Source organism: Schistocerca piceifrons, chromosome 6, assembly GCF_021461385.2.
Source record: "Schistocerca piceifrons isolate TAMUIC-IGC-003096 chromosome 6, iqSchPice1.1, whole genome shotgun sequence".
NCBI classification, from domain to species: domain Eukaryota; kingdom Metazoa; phylum Arthropoda; class Insecta; order Orthoptera; family Acrididae; genus Schistocerca; species Schistocerca piceifrons.
This window is the reverse complement of record NC_060143.1, coordinates 298,743,001-298,763,020: the sequence shown is the minus strand read 5'-3', so window position 1 is coordinate 298,763,020 and position 20,020 is coordinate 298,743,001. Positions and strand designations below refer to the sequence as shown.

Here is a 20,020-nt window from a genome sequence, read left to right as displayed (position 1 = left end):
AACAGACAACGCGAGTTGGGTGGACCTTTGGAGCCACCCTATCTGAACAGAAGAGCCGTCCATCCGCCCTACCCTGTGGAGAATGGGATTCACGCCAGGCGTTTACTTTGTAGACTACAATAGGGTGGCTGACGTAAGCACGTCGGAAAGTAAACACGGTTTGTTGGTTCTCGGCTTTTCCCAGACAACGGGAAGGCCGACATTCCTGAAGGCGTGTCTTAATAGTTAAGTGGGCAAGTTCCCAGTCACTGCGTTGTGTGATTAACGTCTCAGGCATAATGTCATGCTTATTGTGCAAAAACTTTTTACGTGGAAAATACGTGGGCTAGTTGGATTGTCGGGTATCAGATCTGTTCGTTACAGAGAAACCGGTCGTAAAGCTGAAAATACCATTCGGTAATCTACACTGAAACGCTAAAGAAACTGTTATAAGCATACGTACTCAAATACAGATACATGTAAACAGGCAGAATACGAAGCTGCGGTCGGCAACACCCATATGAGACAACGAGTGTCTGACGAAGTTGTTAGATCGGGTACTGCTGCTACATTGGCAGGTTATCATGATTTAAGTGAGTTTGGACGGGGTGTTATAGTTCGCGCACGAGCGATGGGACACAGCATCTCCGAGGTAGCAATGAAGTGGGGGCATTTCCCCGTACGACCATTCCACGAGTGTACTGTGAATATCAGACATAGTTGCGGCCGTAGAAAGATCCTGCAAGAATGAGGCCAATGACGACTGACGAGAACCTTCCACAAATTGCTGCAGATTTCAATGCTGGACCATCAACAAGTGTCAGCGTGCGAACCATTCAACGAAACATCATCGGTATGGGCTTTCGGAGCCGAAGGTCCATTCGTGTACCCTTGGTGACTGCACGACACAAAGCTTTACGCCTCACCTCGAGCTGTCAACACCGACATTGGACTGTTGATGATTGGAAACATGTTGCCTGGTCGGACGAGTCTCGTTTCGAATTGTATCGAGCGGATGGACGTGTACAGATATGCAGACCACCTCATGAATCCATGGGCCCTGCATGTCGGCAGGGGACTGTTCAAGCAGGTGGAGGCTCTGTAATGGTGTGGGGTGTGTGCAGTTGGAGTGATATGGGACACCTGATACGTCTAGATACGACTGTGACAGGTGACATGTACGTACGCATCCTGTCTCATCACCTGTATTGTTTCATATCCATTGTGTATCCAGGCGGGCTTGGGCAATTCGAGCAGGACAGTGCTACACCCCATACATCCAGAATTGCTACAGAGTGACTCCAGGAATACTCCTCTGAGTTTAAGCACTTCCGCTGGCCACCAAACTCCCCAGACATCAACATTACTGAGCATATCTCGATGCCTTAGAACGCGCTGTTCTCCACCCCCTCGTACTCCTACGGATTTATGGTAAGCCCTGAAGGATTCGTGGTGTCAGTTCCCTCCATCACTACGTAAGACATTACTAGTGGCAAAATAGACCTCGCATCCCCCCGAATTCTAACCTATTTGTTTCGAATGATTTGCCACTACGTTTATCGATGCCTTTCTTCTGAGTGAACTGTTGGTTTGAAATCAATAGCCAAAGAAATTTTTCTCCTAACCCTTTCTTCTTGCTCCGCCCTTCTCCCTCCCCCCTCCCCCGACTACTGCTAATCTAATGTAAGTTTCATACAGGTTTGTGTGTCATCTCTGTTCTGCTAGAGTAGCGTATTATTTCGTCATCGAATATTTAGAACAGTGGATGCAAGTAGGTACTACGTCAGTCTGATCACAATTCTGTCTCGAGTGGCGGACAATGCGTATCTGCAAAAGGGATCATGTGAGTAACTAAACAGGGATTTACAAGAAATACAGTAAGGGGAACGGAAGGAAATGGAAAGGATTGGTGGGAAACTCCTGGCTTCCACCCACACAGAGCATTGTGGTAACGCAATGGCGGAAGCTGAAAATTTGTACTGCACCAGGACTCTAACCAGGACGCTCCACTTCCCTAGAACGGTTGTCTTGTCCGCCTTGGCCAGCCGCACCTGCTTTCTGTACGACCAAAATTCTTAACTTATCGCAAGCTGCAAAGCAGCGTCCGACGTCCTTAACCCCATACTAGCAAATTATTGATTCCTGTTGGGGTTTGGACGATATTAGTTCCTCCAGACTCTGTATGCGACTAGTGGCTGAACGGACGAGGGATGCTGCAAGCGTGTCCGGATGGCCGAGGCGTGTGAGGCAGCCGTTGTAGATAAGCACGAGTCTCGATCCGTCACAAATTTTCAACTTTCGCCACTGCATGACCACAATGACCTGTGCGGCTGAAGTCGTGAGTTTCCCCAATCTTCCTTTCCCTTTTCCTTCCCCTTGCTCTATTTCATATAAATGTATGCACCAGCTGCGTCATCGTGATTCGTAACTTCTGTCATAATGTCCGACGGAACTAATACTACTTAGATATATACAGTGTTATACTCTGAAGAGCCGAAGAAACGTTTACACCTGCCTAATATCGTGTAGGGCCCCCGCGAGCACGCAGAAAGGACTGTCGGTCTGCCTCAGCGAAACGGCGAGCAGTTAACTCGCGAACTCACCGTTTTCATAAATATTTGTATTTAAATTTCGTTCCATGATATTTTATTTAATTGCGAATTTATGTGGCGGCCCATCGGCACCAACCGACTGCCATGTCATCCTCTGCCAGTGGTGTCACTGGATGCGTTATGGAGGGGCGTGGGGTCAGCAAGCCGCTCTCGCGGCCTGAAGCAGCTAGTACTCGGCCAAGTAGCTCCTCAATTGGAATCAGAAGGTATAGTGCACCCAGTTACAGTTCTTCCGCCAAGGAAAAATACCTGGCAGTACCGGGAATCTGATCCGGGTTATCCGACTGCCAGTCAGCCGCGCCTGCCACTCCGCTGCGGATTTATATTCAATATTTAACTGTAATTGTGCCTCACAGCGATTTTATTTGATGTAAACAAACTGTTATTGTTAAAGGGAAGATGTTTCGGTTGCTTACGATGAATCGGTGCCATTATGTTCCATGTTCCATGCTGCAAGATGATGAGCAACCTGCACTGCAACATAATGGCGCGAATTCTTCATAGTAAGTAACCGAAACATCTTCCCTTTAACAATAATTTGTTTAAATCACTTAAAATCGGCGAGAGGCACAATTAAAGTTAAAAAGACGTTGGCTCAAATCTTCTTTTGTTGTAGGGCACTACCACCTCAAGAAAATTACTTCAGGTGGAGAAACAAATGGCGCAATCAAATGTAAAACGTGAACTAGCCGTCTGAAAATGAACCTGTCGCTAAGAAACCGGTAACGGCGCTGTTTAAATAAATAAATAAATAGCATTGTAAAAAGTGGCTAGTTGCTGTAATCTTATGTGCAAGAATCAACCTATATTTTGTACACAACCACGGGCTTAAAATGTCAGTTTTTGACAAAATAGCAGCAACTTGCAGGTAGCGGTGCACATGATCCCAAGGATACATACTTGCGTTGATGCATTGAGCCTTCCAGAATGACAGTATCACCCATGGATTACCACGAAAACATTTCCCAGAACAAAACGCTGCCGCCTCCGGACCTGTCAGACGATTGTTGAAGGGTGTTAGCTGTCAGTCCGGTGCAGCATGAAACACGATTCAGCTGAAGAGGCCACCATTCGCCACTCAGTGGATGTCTAGTAGGGGTAATGGCGTGGCAAATTCCAGCCTTCGTCGCTAATGAACAGCAGTCAGCACGGGTGCACGAAACAGGTGTCTGTTGCGGAGGCCCGTACTAGCAGCGTTCGCTGAACAGTCGTTGAGCAGACACTGTTGGTAGCTCCATGGTTCATGTCAGTTGATAGTCTACGCGCCCGTACTCACTTTGCAGCTGTCGTTCACCCTTGACATCTATGGCCCTTCGTGCAGGATAGTTTCCTCGGCACCGGTTTTCGAGAGCGCCATTTTTCCGTGCACAGTATACTTTAACCACGGCGACACGCGAGCAGTTTACATACATAGCATTTCGGTATTGCCTCCATCCTTGGCCGGAAAACCAATGATTGTGTCCTTTCGGACGTCAGATCAACCTTTCCATTTCCGCAATACAGTAACGACAGCACCATTTTCCGCTTCCCCCGACACGCCTTGTATGCCCTACATTTCTAGGGCTGCCACCTGCCGTCTGAGAGTGGTCATTGCACTTTGACCTCGAACGTAGGCAGTGGTCACATTGTGACTGGACAGTGTATCACTTTTGTAATAGATATTACGCAGAACGTTCCCAGTAGTCGTCACGTAAGAATGGTGTTGGATCATCACGTTTCACACTTTACTTGTAATCTTACATTACTGTAGAACGATCACTGAAAGCTGTCACACACATAATGTACGTTAAGTATACGTAAGGAGCGACTTCAAGCGGAACGACCACAAACTGCACGTAAGGCAGATGCCTAACTGAGGTTCATTCAAAGAATGCTCAGAATTTAATCCATCCACAGAGGAGTCAGTTTAGAAATCTCTCCTTCGACCAGTAATTGAACATTCCTCGTCAATCTGAGATCTGTACAAGGTTAGATAGAGTAAATAATCGGTACCCCGGAAGATAGACGAAATAGAGAAGATCCAAGAGGAGAAGCGCATTTCCTTTCAGGTTCATTTAGTAAGCGCGAAAGTGTCATGGAGCTAACTCCATTGGCAGTTGCTGTAAGAGAGGCATTCCGCATCACGGCGTGGTCTTCTGTCAAAATGCAGAACGTGTGTACCTAGAAGAGTCAACCAATATATTGTTTCCTCTTGCGTATATCTCACAAAAGACCATGAACTTAAAATTAGAGGTTAGAGCTCAGCCGGCAGTGGTGGCCGATCGGTTCTAGGCTCTTCAGTCTGGAAGCGCGCGACCGCTACGGTCGCAGGTTCGAATCCTGCCTCGGGCATGGATGTGTGTGATGTCCTTAGGTTAGTTAGGTTTAAGTAGTTCTAAGTTCTAGGGGACTGATGCCCTCAGATGTTAAGTCCCATAGTGCTCAGAGCCATTTGAACCGTTTTTTGATTAGAGCTCACATGGAAGCTTACCGGCAGTCATACTTCTCTTGAGCCATTCACGACTGGAACAGGGGAAGGGAAGTGACAGTGGTAAACACAGTATCCTCCGCCATAAACATTGAGGTGACTTGGGGAGACTTCAGAGGTTAGGCCTGAAGACTGTACCTGTCCGTTCCGACAAATATGGAACGACAGGTCACAGTACGAAAGAATTGGTTTACACGGCTCTCTGAATGGGTCCGTCAGAGACCAGCCATGCGGGCTCGTGAACACAAAGGTAACGTAGCGTGGCACTGTAGCCTTCGTGTTGGAGCAGACAGTAAATGGCGCGAAAGCAAGCAGATAGGCTCTAACTAATTTGCACCCGTCAGCCAGGTGCGCCTCGCGAAGGCGGGCGCTCTGTGGCAGTGTTACATTGCTACACGCGTCGCACCTACTTCAGTGACGCATCAATAAAAATCTTCTGATGATCCAGATAATTCTAAAGCTGTCACTGTGTTTGAACGATACTGGTAAGCCTATTTGCAAGAGCAGGCAGACGGTGTACAAGCTAATAAAGAATCGTTCGCTGGCAGATTTCCTCTCTGGTTGATTGTGACTCGTGAGGCTCAAGATCGTTTCAGCTTCAACGAGCTATGGAACATACATTGTTCATCTACTTTGGCATATTTTTAGATAGCCACCCTAACTAGTATAGTTCTTCATACTGTGTAAACAAGGTACATAAAAATTTAAGATGGCAAGCAAGGAAATACTCTGCTGCTCAATGTCTTTATGTCGTAGTGCTTCAGACGGTGAGAGGGGCAGTGAAGCAGATTCTTCGACGGCCTTTCACACCAATCGGCAGATGTGCCCAAGTAGACATAATAATGCAGGTCCTCCTGGGTGCTAATGCTTCGTTGAAAAGTCTTGCGTCAGTGGATGAAGCGTACGAAGTAACAAAATACAACAGGTTCAACCTTTCTGCCATTGATTTAGACAAAAGGTCACAAGTGTTTCGGGTAGGGCAAAATGTTTTAATATATTTCAATCTCCTGAAGGTGCAGAAACAACCAAAACCGGGTTGTACAGAAACTAGTTAAGAAAATAAATTTCCCATTGCTTTAGAAGACACAACGAACTTGGAATTTTTACTTCGGTGTGTTCTTGCCTCCTCCTCTTCCCTCCTTCCTTTCCTCCCCCCCTCCCTCCTTCTTTCTTTTCCTTTCCTTTCCTCCCCCTCCTTTTCTTTCCTCCTACTCCCCCCTGATTTTCATTTCCCCCTCCCCCTCCCGCTCGTGCCCAAGTAGTTAGTGAAATATAGCGCCATCAGGTCGCATTATGGGTGCTGCCAGCGGAAGTAAGTGTGTCTAGTGTAGCGCTAGACAGACTTCTGTGGGACTAAAAAAAAAAAAGATACAGCTTCCCGTGGGTCGGCTTTTCTTGCATTGGCGTTTTCGGTCGACCGCTTTCGGCTGCATCTGTCGCATTTCCTGTCTGCCTTAACTTGTCGTACTGCTGCTTAATGATGACCTTGGAGATAGAAAATTTGTGGTAGATAAAAACTGGAGTGCAACGTGGGACCGTTGCCTTTCGCGGACAAGTTCTCTATCGCCTGAGCTATCCAAGCACGACCTGCTTCCATAGCCTTGCTTCCGTCGGTACCTCACTCCTACCTTCCAACCTGCACAGAAGTTCTGCATATCTTGCGGGACTAGCACTCCTGGAAGAAAGGATGTTACGGATACATGGCTTGGTCACAGTCTAGGGGGATGAGTCCTGCTTGGATAACTTGGTCGGTAGAGCACTCCTCTCTGAATGGCAAAGGTCCAGGTCCAGGTTCGGGTTCTGGGCCGGCAGACAATTTTAACCTGTCAAGAAGTTGAATAATCACCTCGTTCGACGGGTTTTCGCACTACTTTCTTTTGAAGGCGTCCTTACTGTAAACATAAAGTTACATCTGATGTAAAAGAGGACAATACTACTTGCTGTAATGTTTAAACAGTTGCTTTCTAAATTAACTCTTTCAGTACCATTAGTTTGTGCTTGAAACCGCCATTTTATCAGTTTTTTTGGAAATCAGTGACTTTAGCATGATACTGCAATACGGACGGCTAGTCGTACACTGGGGTACTTCCAGCATGTGATGCATTATAGCAGTCACAGCGTTCAAAGCAAGTCAGCGCGAAGATTGTGGGACGTAATAGGAAATTGACTTCTTTTTATAGCGATCGTAGTGAGATCATTGACAGTGGAGTATTGATAAAGTTGTGAGGTAAATTTTGAGTTTGTACTGCTGCTGTTGTGACGGTTTTGAAACGAAATCAATGGAGAAATATGTACTTCTGATACAAATACATTAAATTTTAGACCCATTTTTGCTTGTGACTTACCACTATAATTTTAGCATTACAAGTTCATGGAAGTTTAGAGATTGCGATGGTGCCTATGAAAAATTCAAAATTGCTTTCAAATATATATATCGTGAAGTGATTTTTGGTTGAAAACTTTGTCCCAATGGTTCCAAAGTGAAACCACTGTTTTAAAACAATTGATAGTTTATTACCAATTTCTTCTTGTATTCGGTGCTTACTAAGATTATAAAGTTCAGTCTGAAAAATTTTAAAATTACATTTTTTGTTGTTGGACACCGATGGTTAAGGAGTGATACGACCTTCCAGATAAAAGTAATTCTTGAGTGTGTTTGCGTCTCATTTTAATCGTCCTGTGTTCTTGACAAAACTTGCAGTTGCTTCTCGGGGACGACGCACATTTCGTTCCGCAGTTCGGGACGGAAGCAGTCTTACATACATGACACCGAATGTCGCAGAGGACGTTTCTCGGTCGGAGATAACTCGCACTCACCTCGCCGTCGACTGGTTTAGCAGCTGCCGCTGGCGGGCACAAAATGTATTATGATAAGAAGCGCCCATAGCACATGCGCAAAATTCATGAGGTCGGTCGCGAGCAGAGGTCGTTAAAGGGCACACACGGTCCCTGGCGCGTGGTGCTGGGATGACCTCTGCACCTGTCACGCGGCCAGATAACAATGTGCACTCGTCTCTGTAAGCCCATCTTTATACTGATGGTTGCCGAAAATGTCGAATCAAAAAACGTTCAGCTTATTTTATTTGATCGACCAGTTCAGCGCCATATAAGACAATCTTCAGGTCCCCTGACCGACGTGTTGAGGAATCTCACCTCTGGTCCATTCAGAATAGGAGCCAGCATTCAGCGACTGGTATCCGTGGGTTTCTTCTTAACACAATGAGCCCTTCGATCACCACCTGTCAACAAGTGTTAACTGTATCAAAAATCTGCATATGCCAGTCACTGAACGCCCCTATGTTGACTGGACCAGGTGTAGGGTCCTACCTACACGTCGGTCAGGAGGCGAGATATGGCTTAACGTAGTACTGTAACTGGTTGCTCAAATAAAAAACTGGAAATTTAGACGGTTGAATGTGTTCTTATTCGACACTTTCCAGTGTGTACTAGGGTGGCTGTTAGAATTTTGATTCTCCTACAGACCACTTTTGTTCAACTGACAATTAACGAACTAGTGAAAATTTCATCTCAGTCCAACAAATTCGAGGCGAGCCTCAAATGCTTTGAATTTGGATCATAACATTTCCGTTAAAACAAATTGTATTCTTTCTTATCTCCTCTGTACACTTGTCTTTCATGAGGGTGCGCTGTTTGATACAGTCAAGCAAACCTAGCAATTGTTTAAAACCAAGTTTATATTACTGAAAAGTTCATTCGAGGAATTCGAAAAAAGTACAAATTTAAGAAACATCGAATTTATTTTCGACAAGGCACACATTGCAATTTGAGAAGCTTTTATTTACAAGAATCATTTTACAAAATTCATTTCTGTAGACTCAAAAGATAATTTGACTGAATGGACACTGAACATAATTTATTTTGAAGAGAAGATTTTGTAGCAGTGGGAATCCTCTACGATATCCGGTAACAATCTGTAAAACAACTTGTATTAAATCATATTTATTATTATTTCGTGAATGTCTGTACCATAATGTAATAAAATCCTAATATCCACCAGTATTTAAGGTATTTCAAACAACAACCGTTCTTAATCCCACCATCATAATTGATCCAACCATCATAAAAAACCTACAGCTTGATTTTGTTGAACGACTCTAAAACCGCGGCTTCTAGCGAAAATGTTTTGCAGTACAAAATTAAACTATATTAACCATCCTACAAAAATGTAATTTTTTTTTCTCTAGAACTAATAGTTTCTTCGTTGAAGGAATGGAGAAATGCATTTAGTAAAAATATTGTTTCATCTGTGTAAAATTAATGTTAATTTTTACATGAAGCCTATTAACAGCAAATATTACAGGTATGTACCACGTTTAAGTGCAGTAGAGTCGTATTAGAGGATAAACTGTTCCGGGGATGTTTCAGGGTGAGGGAATGGTGGGTGGGTGTAGAACTGCGAGGGTAGGTAGTTATCTCGTTTTTGTATATACTCTTCCCTCCTTCATAGGTCTCCAAATTGAAGACGGAGCGGGTAATTCGGCACGCATCTACTCCAATGCGTCAGAAACAGCAACTGAGTGAGCAGTGATGTTACTGACCTTCCTCGGCGCGCCATGTCAATCACTGGCGACCTAGCCCATAGACATCCCCAGGGGAAGTATTTTCCACAAAATGCGTTGATATATGGAATACATGTATGAGTTACAAATAACACTAACACAAGAAACACACACAGACACAATCCACATAAATCTCTGCAGTGTTCGTTCTACGCTGACAGGGCAAATTGGTTCTTACTCATTCTGTTTCCTGTCCAGTTCTCTTATGCGAATGGACAAAATAACTGCACACAACTCGTGTTTATATAGTGGAGTTATTTTCAGTTTCTTAAATGAGCATTTTCTGGGGATGTTAAGTGAGCTATTACACGAAATACATTCCTGCAAACAATGACTGAAAAATGTTTAATTTGGGTGGTATCGTCAGTGACCTATGTGGTGGTGGTGGTGGTGGTGGTGGTGGTGGTGGTGGTGGTGGTGGTGGTGGTGGTGGGGGGGGGGGGGGGGGGGAAGGGATTGGATTGATGAATGTAACACCTTGCTGCTATCTATTGTGTCAGGGTGTTTTAAAGTCAAGTAATTGTGTCGTAGACAGTTTGCGGTGACTTAAAGAATGACCAGAAAGTTACTGCTCTTCTCTCGCCATTGTTACTAATAGGTTGCTTTAATCTTTCGCATTCAGAAATTTTTTTCCACTTACCATAATCCAGTGTATCTTTCAAGGTGAGTGTGAATATATATGATAAATGGGCTGACCATGTAGACGTCTAGAACAGTAATCTGCTGTGTTGTGCTGTATTGCTTATCTTCAAATATTCTATTTTCTGTAGCACTTAGGAAACGTACTTGCATTGTAGAACGGCTGGTGTGATGCATTGGATACCCTTATGCTGCGACAGGTATTCCAGACAGTGAAAGTGAAGACAGTTTAAATCGACATTGTCCAATACATATTCGCAGGATGTTACACTTGGGGCAGGCTCTTCATTGTTGTAGACAGTTGTTTCCAGCTGTGAAGCTGTGTTACATAACAACTCACAAAACTGAATATAACTCCGCGATATAAACACGTGCTGAGTGGAGTTACTTTGTCGACTGCCATAAGATAACTGGACAGGAAATGGGAGGTATAGTCTGTGAACTGAAAACGGAGAGGCACTCTTGATGCTGGAAGTTGTCTATCGTGGAAGAACACTACAGCTGTCATATAGAGTAACTAAGAACAGATTTCCCGTCTAGCAATGTAGAGGTGCAGAGGTTTATGTAGATTCTGTCCATATGCGTTTCTTGCGTTAGTGTTAATGGTAACTCATATCTGTATTACATACATTGTTAACGAGTTTTGCGGAAAATAAACACACCTCCCTTGGCATGTCTGTGCCCGGGTTCGCCAGTGATTTATAAGCCGCGCTGTGAAGCGTCGGCATAACTTAGTGAGAATCCCTGCTGTTGCTTCTTGTGACGTAGTGGGGTAAATAGTGGGAAACAACCTGCTCGACATTGTTTGCAGACCTTTGTCAGACCTTTGAAGGAGAGAGAGCTGTATGAACTCAATCCGGCGACACTACTTCCTTCGCACTTTTATACCACACGTCCCATGTAACTCCCCCCCCCCCCCCCCCACCTTCACCCTGTAGAACTCCTCCTTCACCCTGTAGAACTCCTCCTTCACCCTGTAGAACTCCTCCTTCACCCTGTAGAACTCCTCCTTCACCCTGTAGAACTCCTCCTTCACCCTGTAGAACTCCTCCTTCACCCTGTAGAACTCCTCCTTCACCCTGTAGAACTCCTCCTTCACCCTGTAGAACTCCTCCTTCACCCTGTAGAACTCCTCCTTCACCCTGTAGAACTCCTCCTTCACCCTGTAGAACTCCTCCTTCACCCTGTAGAACTCCTCCTTCACCCTGTAGAACTCCTCCTTCACTTCATTTAAAGATGAAACATTAATTTTATATCTTTAAAACAGTACTTTTACCAGTATATTTTTCAATTCCCTTCAACACACACTCAGTTCCAGAGAGAAATGAACAGGATTTTTTTGTGTAGGAAATTAATGTATTTCAGATGTTGTGCTGGGAAATATTTTCGCTAGAAGCCGCAGTTTGATGATTCAAGGAAAAACAGTGACATTCAAACCCCACCCCTCCCCAGCGCTCACAACCGGAAAGTCAGGAGTTTTAGTACGTTATTCAGTACGCTCCATTCTAGAACTGGGCAAAAGTTTGCCATATCACGAGTTTTTCTCCGAATAGACCTGTTTTGGCCTTAGTTGACTGGGTTGTAGCGCCGCTGCTCGACGGCGCTGCTCTTCTATAGTATTCAGCAGACATGTAGAATTTTTAAGCCAGGTTTCTGGTAAACCCTTGAGCTGCGCATCGTACTGGTCCATCATTTTTACCGTCTCACTATGTATTAACTGTGCAATAGCCAAGCAAAACCGGTAACCCTTTGTGTATGTTTTTCTCTGGTATGCCTGCTGTCTTTAACGATAAAGCAGCGACTGTTGAATGGGTGTTAGATGGTTAGAGCAGTGCGTCGCGCGCCTTCCGCCCCGCTGCGGCCAAGTAAAAAGCATCACTGCCCAATAGGAGCGCGGGTGTCGCACAGTAACTACGTTAACGAGATAAAGTGGGGCCTTGCGCCGGAGGCAGCAATTACGTAGGCTTTTATACAGTTCCGCGGCCATTTGTCACTATGCTGCTCACGGTGGAGACGGATCGTAAAATTTAACCAACCGTTATCGTTACCAGTTAAGTATGGAATGCCAACAGTAGCGCCACAGCCTGTTCGCTAAATACTTCAAAGAAACTAATAACGTGGTCTCTGTGTTAAGGGGAGAAGGTACCTTCAATCTTTGCCTTGTTATTGACGGTTTTCAGTGTACGTTTTCTTACAGTGTATTAACAGTAAAACACTCAAATATTTTGCAGCTGACAATTTGTGAATGCTATTCAAACTGATTTTTGAAAAATGTTTTAACAATAACTTCTTCGAGCAAATTCTTAAAACAAGTCGTATAATCCTAATAACATAGCTAGAAAGGTAAAAAAGACGTCTCTTTATTCGCGTGTGCTAAAGCAATAGATTGTTAAAATTTCACTGCTCTGGAGTAAATGGTTTGAGGGTAGAAAAAACAAAAGGTGCTGGAAATGGAGTTGTATTGCACTTGCAGTGTCTCCTACAGTACAATCTTGCTGTGCACTCATCACTCATATTCAGATTTTTTCACTGCATTTGTCTTAAATTCCTCTGCCACTGATTTGGGAGGAGCTTGCAATAAAGAATAACATTCCCAAAATTTTGTAAGAGTGTTGGTAAATTCATGTTAGCACATAAAGTAATGCTTGCTGTTAAACCGCCGAACTTTGGAAATAGATTTCGGCATTCCTTTGCTCAAAAACAGTGTTACGTTATTATTTGAAGAAACAACTGAATAAATGGAAAACAACACTGCAAACAAGTATCTGAATGCTCAAAGCAACGGAAAAAGTAGCCCTAGGTTTATGAATTCATAGACAAGTTTCAGAGCAACAATTGGCGTGCCTCTGCAAGCTGCCATTTAAACTGATATTTGGGGCCTTTGAATAATGATTTGGTTTGAACTACTTTCGTTTTCTCACAAAGCATACTTCCAACCATCACCAACAAAAAAATCATATATTGTTTTCGAGATACCTTCTCACCTGAAGTATGTGCTGACAACCAAGTAACCAACTGTTCACATAATATATTAAAATAAAAAAAAGGTTAAGTGCATACAAGACATCTAATCTTCGTATGATTAATAATTTATCATTTCCTTTTCAGTGTCGAGGAGCATCGCAGTCCGTGTAACGCGCCAGGACCGATACGCCGCCGCCAGATTTAGGTGAGATAAATCATCAAAATGTAAACAATTAAGGCTTTCTGTCGATCTTCACTACAATAAGAAATGAGTACTGAATTACGGAAAACATCTGCTGCTCGTGGGCGGTGACTCTTGTCGACGTTATCAACAAAATCTGAAGCTCGGCTCTCGACCCTAGAGAGATCAGAAGCAGTAGGCAGCTGCTCTGCTGAGGCATTCGCCAGGTTCTAAACATCCTATGTTACGACTCTCCCAGGTGCTAGACATTCTTCCCTCTGTAACTGTCGTCGCCCGTAATCGGATTAGCGGGGAACTGGGTGCGGGTGGAACTATCTCGTCCTTGTCTGTACTGACCCACGTATCGGCCAACCCCATATATTTTTACTTCTCCTTAAAACTATTCCTCAGCTCTGGCAGTGCCTCGTTTTTAGTTCCCCTCCCCGCCCCCCTACACACACATTTTCACCATCGGACTGACTCCAGATGAACTACATTCTCACTGAGGGAGTGACCACCTCATGGTTTCCACCTCATCCCCAAAACTTACCGAGAGCATTCGATGCTGTTACCTGTTCTCCTTCGTAAACATGGCATTTATTTACGGGATATCCGTTCAGAGTCCTGGTTGGATAGAACCCTTTTTAGGACACCAATGTCATTCTGGATCACAGAACACAGTCTGTGAAGTGTTACTGGATGTCCAGCAAGAAAAATTTGGCAAGACCATCTTCCACAAACATGGGATAGATCTTCTGCAAACCAATTGGCAACAGGATCTTTTGAAGGTGCTTAGTTATCAGTAACGGAACGAAACTATTAGAGGATGTGTTCATTCTGTCCCTTTGACGACAATGTAAAAAGTCACCAAACGAAAATATTCACATGCAAATTAGAACATCGTTTCTTAAACCGATTGCGATAAACAAACTACCCGGCCCATGTCTGCACCGCCGTTATTTCAATAACGAAAGATAAATTTTACTCATACCAGTAACACCATCTTGTGATCATTTGCACAAACAGTGCAAGAGTAGTCCGGTTACTGGGCTCCTTCGGTAAGAGAAGTGCTTCGGAAAGAAAGGAGTCCGGGTTCGCGTCCCAGTAAGGCATATAGTTGCGGTCAGGAATTTCTAGACCAGCGTACACACACTCAGCTGCAGATAAAAAGATTCATTCTAGTTTGTGCTGCCTCCCAGGAATACTTACTTATTATTTTTCCTCTCATATTCAGAATTAAAAGTTACGTGGAATAATCTACATCAGAAGTCGATTTGTGTTACGGCGTACCTTACGCACGGCCTCTACATCGTGCCTCTGCGTTCAGGAAACTCATTGGTCAGAGTATGGCGTCCGGCTGAGCTGGCGTAAACGGATACCAAGCGAGCAGCTACCGGAGCCTTCTTTGATAGCGGAAGCCGGCGGAAGTCTGACTCAGGGATACGCCGCCCAACCAGTGCTTTTACTAGTGTAAGCGCATTTTCAGCGACAAGCGTGCGAAGCGTTGCCCAATGTAAGCAAGGATGCTGTGGACGCTAAACTGCCGAGTCGTGTTTGTTTTGTAACTTCCTTTGACGTCTTAAAGAAAGCGCAGTAACTGTTGCTTTGTTCCGCTTCTACCAGTACCGACTGCCACCCCCCCCCCCCCCAATCACCTTAGGTTCTTTGAAGAATCGAACTCTGATGTATAACACACCTTCAAACGTGTGATTGCAATACTTTACAGTATGTTAAACACATGACGTTAACTGTGTAAAACCTTTATGGTTTAAGACGCAGAACTCCAATTACGATACTTTTGTTAGTTTAGGATTATTCTGCGATAGTTTAATTATAAAATCAAAACCAAAAATATGACGTCATATCCACTGAACCATGTATACAGTGATTTAATTGTGCGGCTGCATTCAGTAATATAGGTGGATACTGTCTGCAAAACGTGTTGCGAATAAAATTGGTAGTAAAAAGATGATACCTGGTGCTGAAGTTTGACTATATCAACCGTGGAAGTGTGGCAAGTGATTAGCATTCATCTCTCCATCTTGTGGGTGGTGCCAGCGAGAAAGTTTCGTGAAGGTTTGAAATTGTTTTTAAAGTATTTTGGAAGTCGCCAAGCGCTCTACCTTACTGTAAGAATATGGCCTGGATAATTTGCGTGCCACGAGTTTCGCTGCCACAAACGTAGTTTCTAACTGTAGTATTTGTCTTACTGTTTTAAAAACGTAATATTAAGTTACGCCTGTCAACGAATAGATTGACAGCATATAAAATTTTTAAATTCCGTCAGTAATTACATTAAGAAAAATTCAAAATCAAATTCTTGGTGTTCCTGGAAACAGGTGACCGTTTTAGCCAGTGTATTGATCGTCCTTCACCGCCATTCTGTGCTGAAGCGATAAAGATCATCCTAAGCAAGCAAGATATTTACACATTGCCTTCTTTACATCTCACGAAATAGTTGCGCATTTGTACATCACTTCCAGCGCATGTGGAATACACAACCCACCGTACGTTGTGCCTCCGAGAGTACTTGTACTACTATCCCCCCCTCTCCCCTCTTCTCCCCCCCAGAATCTTCCTTTCCCATTCGCAAATGGTACACGTGAAGGCACGTGGAGTAAATCACATTCTGTCGGAGTTACTCAAACCCTGGGGGGATATAGCATCCCAAAATTATTCGCCCTGGTACGCAAGATGAGACGAATCGAAAGTCTGAGTTAAAAATGTTAAAATACAAATTCCAAAGAAGGCAGGTGATAAAAGGTACAAATATTAACGAGCCATCGGTTGACTGAACAGTTCATGCAGCATGGTGTTGTGAATTACTTAAAGGAGGATTAGTAAACAGGAATAAGTGGAGGAAGCTGAGTTCGGGTTCTGCAGAAATTTCGGTACACGCGAGGTAATACATGCACTAAGAGTCAACCTAGACGCAGAAAAGGAGACCAGCATTAATAGCATTTGTTGATTTATAGACGACTTCTGACAACGGGGGCTGAAATACACTGTTCGACATTCTGAAGATAGCCGGGATAAAATGCAGGGAAAGAAGTAAAACTTTCAAAGAAACGAAATCGACATGGAGGTGATACGGAAGCAGTGGTTGAGAAGGGAGTGAGACATGATTGTAGCCTATCCCCAATGTTATTCGATCTGTACATTGAGGAAACAGTAAAAGATCTCAAAGAAAAATTTGGAATGGGAATTAGTTCGGGACAAAAAAAAAATGAAAACTTCGAGATTTGCAGATAACATATTAAAATCGGAGGTAGCAAAGGGGTTCGGGAGATCAGCTCAACTTAATGGCCATTGTGTCGAAAAGAGCTTACAAAAAAGCATTTATGAAAAAAAATGTTTATTAGAATAGAATGTAAATTCGAGTGTTCGGAATACTTTTCTTAAGTCTGGAATGTACCCTTCTTTGGAAGTGAAACGTGGACGATAAACGGTTGGGACAAGGCGAGAACAGGTGATTTTGAAATGGTGCTACAAGCGGAAGTTGAAGAGATACGAGGCGCACTGCTGGTAACCTTCTATACGCTCCATAAAGCGCGCAGCAAAGCGTGGGCTGAAGTAAACGGGAGAAGTTACGTGGTTAAAAGGCGTCACAAGCGCGCGTCAGCATTTGCACGCACAGAGAAATAGTTCTCGTAGCGTCGAGAGCTAAAATGAAATCAGAGATTCTTGCTTTCGCTGCATTATAAGTAGTGGCAGTTAAAACGGAAAGAAGAAAACGGTCATTATGGATGAAAAGATGAATGAGCATTTTGGAGAAGGGCGAAGCTTGATATTTTTTAAAAAATGACACGTTTTCCAAACTATATCATTGGACGTAATATGAAATACCGAATTTCATTGTGTGTAAATAGATATTTTTCCTGTAATTAAAGTGGCGTGTTATTTAAGAAATCTATTTTAGCTGTGGACTAGCGACCCGCCCCGACTTCGCACTGGTCGCATTTGAGTACGATGGGACGTCAAAAAGTAAGTTATGGCGTCCCAGCTGAGTACACAAAAAGTGGCACATTGGCAGAAGAGAATACATGTTCTTGGTTTCCTCCAGTTCCGTTTTCTGCTGCGGTACGGATAGCACCTGCACCACACTGTGGAAGCCAAACGGCACAGCAGCTGGAAACTTACTTCAAAGTAGAAGCACGCGCGACATTGTGGTTCTTGTGGGCAAAACGTCTAAATTGTACACAGATTTACTGTCGAATTCTGGCGGTGTGTGGACCAACTCCAATGTCGCTCCTAGCCGTAGTGAGAAAAGACATCGATATCAACCACAGACGACAATGTCCAGTCAGTCGGCAAAACCATGAAGAAATGTTCTAACTGTTCAACGTTGTTACCAAAAATCAAGAAAGGTGCTTGACCGATTTACCTCAAAACCTTATGCGGTACTCTAGCATACATGTGGACGGGCACGTGCCATTTATGTTTAAGACAATTTATCGGTTTTCTTTTAAAACTGATGGCTAGAAAGAACGTGCTATGTAGTGAAAATGTGCCATTTAGTATTTTTTTTCTCGCATTTTGCTTTAGGAACGATAACAGTGCATTTATACCACTACTCTAATTTTATCTCCCTTGCATATTTACTTTCTCCTTATTAATAATCTTAAACTATAATTGTGTACAGAACTATAGATTACTATGTTTTCCCCTCGTAGTCGGTTTAAACTGAAATCAGGAAAGTCATATTTATGCATTACCGGCTTATGATTAGAGCACTACTACGGAAGCAGACCACGCCTATGCGAAAACTGTCGTTCAAACCACTACCCTGACAGATCAAATACCAGGACAGAGAGGGGGATAATATGCAATCCCATATATGTATAAAAGTGGCGCAGCATAACCGCGTTCGCTAGTAAATATACACAAACATTCCTTCTTCCATCTGTCAAGCGCGTAGTTTGAAAACGAAGTCTGTCGAAAACCACACTTCTTCTACGTAAGCATGCTCACTGCCAGCACCACTTCCTTTAGAGGCCTTAATGGAAAGTCATTATTTGCTGTTCGTTTGATGCAGAATATTTTAATTTTTAATTTCCTCCACTGATGTTGCGCCTCTACTTTGACGTCAACGAATTTCGTTAGTGTATCATGTGTGTAACTGATGTCAGTTTGTACTTCTGATGTCGAAAAGAGACATCTTCAATAGATACTGTTCAGTGAGAACACTGAAGTGTACTCTGCAGCGGGTTGCCACAGTCTGCCTTCTTTCTCCTCTAAACTGCGTTGTTGGCACGCCGGGAAAGCCGTGAACTGAACAACTACAGACATCGTCTCCCTTCGAAAGCGCGCACGTGAATTAAACGCTTCGGCTGCAATCTGCAGCGTTCGTGTATCATTGTGAACTCCTTTACGCATGCCTCCAGACTTGCGTTCGGTTCCGTGCATAATGTAGCAGCAGAGAAGGGGTAGCGAGTTTAAACTTTCTTCGCAACTCCAGGCAGAAGGAACGTGTAAATGGACAAATATATCAAGATTAACAGAGGCGACCTGGTGTTACGCGACTGAAGCTGTTATCCCTTATCACGTGTTAGCCACATCGGTGTGTACTTGCCTACAGGGGCGTCATTGCTAAAATCGATGCACGGTGTGTCTGCGGGTAGTTGCTATTGACTCTAGGGCACAGGATGGTTAGCACCTGGCGTTATTGCTTCGATCCGTGACGTCTGAGCGGCGGCACTGACTGACAGTTGTGGTCGGCTTTTCCTCTCCTGTTGTTGCTCAGAGAGAGAGAGAGAGAGAGAGAGAGAGAGAGAGAGAGAGAGAGAATATATATTTCAAAGGCGTTTCGCAGCAAGCTCATCATCGCCTCCTCCTAAACCGAGAATCTCTCTTGCCTAACTAAACAGCTCGCATTGGGTGCGCTTTGCGTGCTAGCTAGTAAATCAACCGCCAATCATGCGGTGACGTCAGTGACTGATTATGGCGTCGGTGCAGTTCCAGTAGAAAGAGTATACGAACGACAGTACATTCGCAGAAACTGTACAGCAAACGATGTGTTGCTGCTGTCGTTTCAATTATAGCGTTTCAGCGCGGAGTCTTAATAGGTATGCTTCGATAAATTTCTCCAGGTAAAATATAATTAAAATAGATTTTTAATGATTTGCATATTATATGGTTATTTTGTAGAAGTGGAATGAAGAAAGCAAACAATAGTGGCTATGATAGCTTATCTGGAAGAAAATCTGGTAGCATTGGTTGTTGCAGTATTCAGTCTGAAGCCTAGTTTGAGCAGCTCTGCTTCCTGTGAAGTCTGTCCGAATAACTAGGGCAAACTACATCCATTTGAACCTCCGAACTAAATTCATCTTATGGTCTCTCTAAAATTTTAGCCTCCACACTTCCCTGCAGTATTATTCGTTGGTACCTCAAGATGTGCCCTGTCAACCGATCCTGTCTTTTGGGTAAGTTTTGTGATTATTTTTCCCCAAATGAATTCAGTAGCACCTCATTAATTACTGGATTCAATCTGACATTCTTCTATGACAGCATGTCTCAATCTTCTCTTGTCGTAACTGTTTATCGTCCCTGTTTCAGTTCTGTACAAGGTTACACTCCAGACAAATACTTTCAGAAATGA

At 43.7% G+C, this 20,020-nt stretch overlaps 1 protein-coding gene across 1 annotated transcript in view; it reads left to right on the top strand.

Moving 5' to 3' along the window:
• The window catches only part of LOC124802918 (multidrug resistance-associated protein 1-like), a 370,137-nt gene that overhangs the window by 65,019 nt on the left and 285,098 nt on the right, over positions 1 to 20,020 (top strand). Inside the window, 1 exon segment of the mRNA XM_047263989.1 lies at positions 13,386 to 13,446. The gene's annotated coding sequence lies outside the window, so the exon portion shown is untranslated.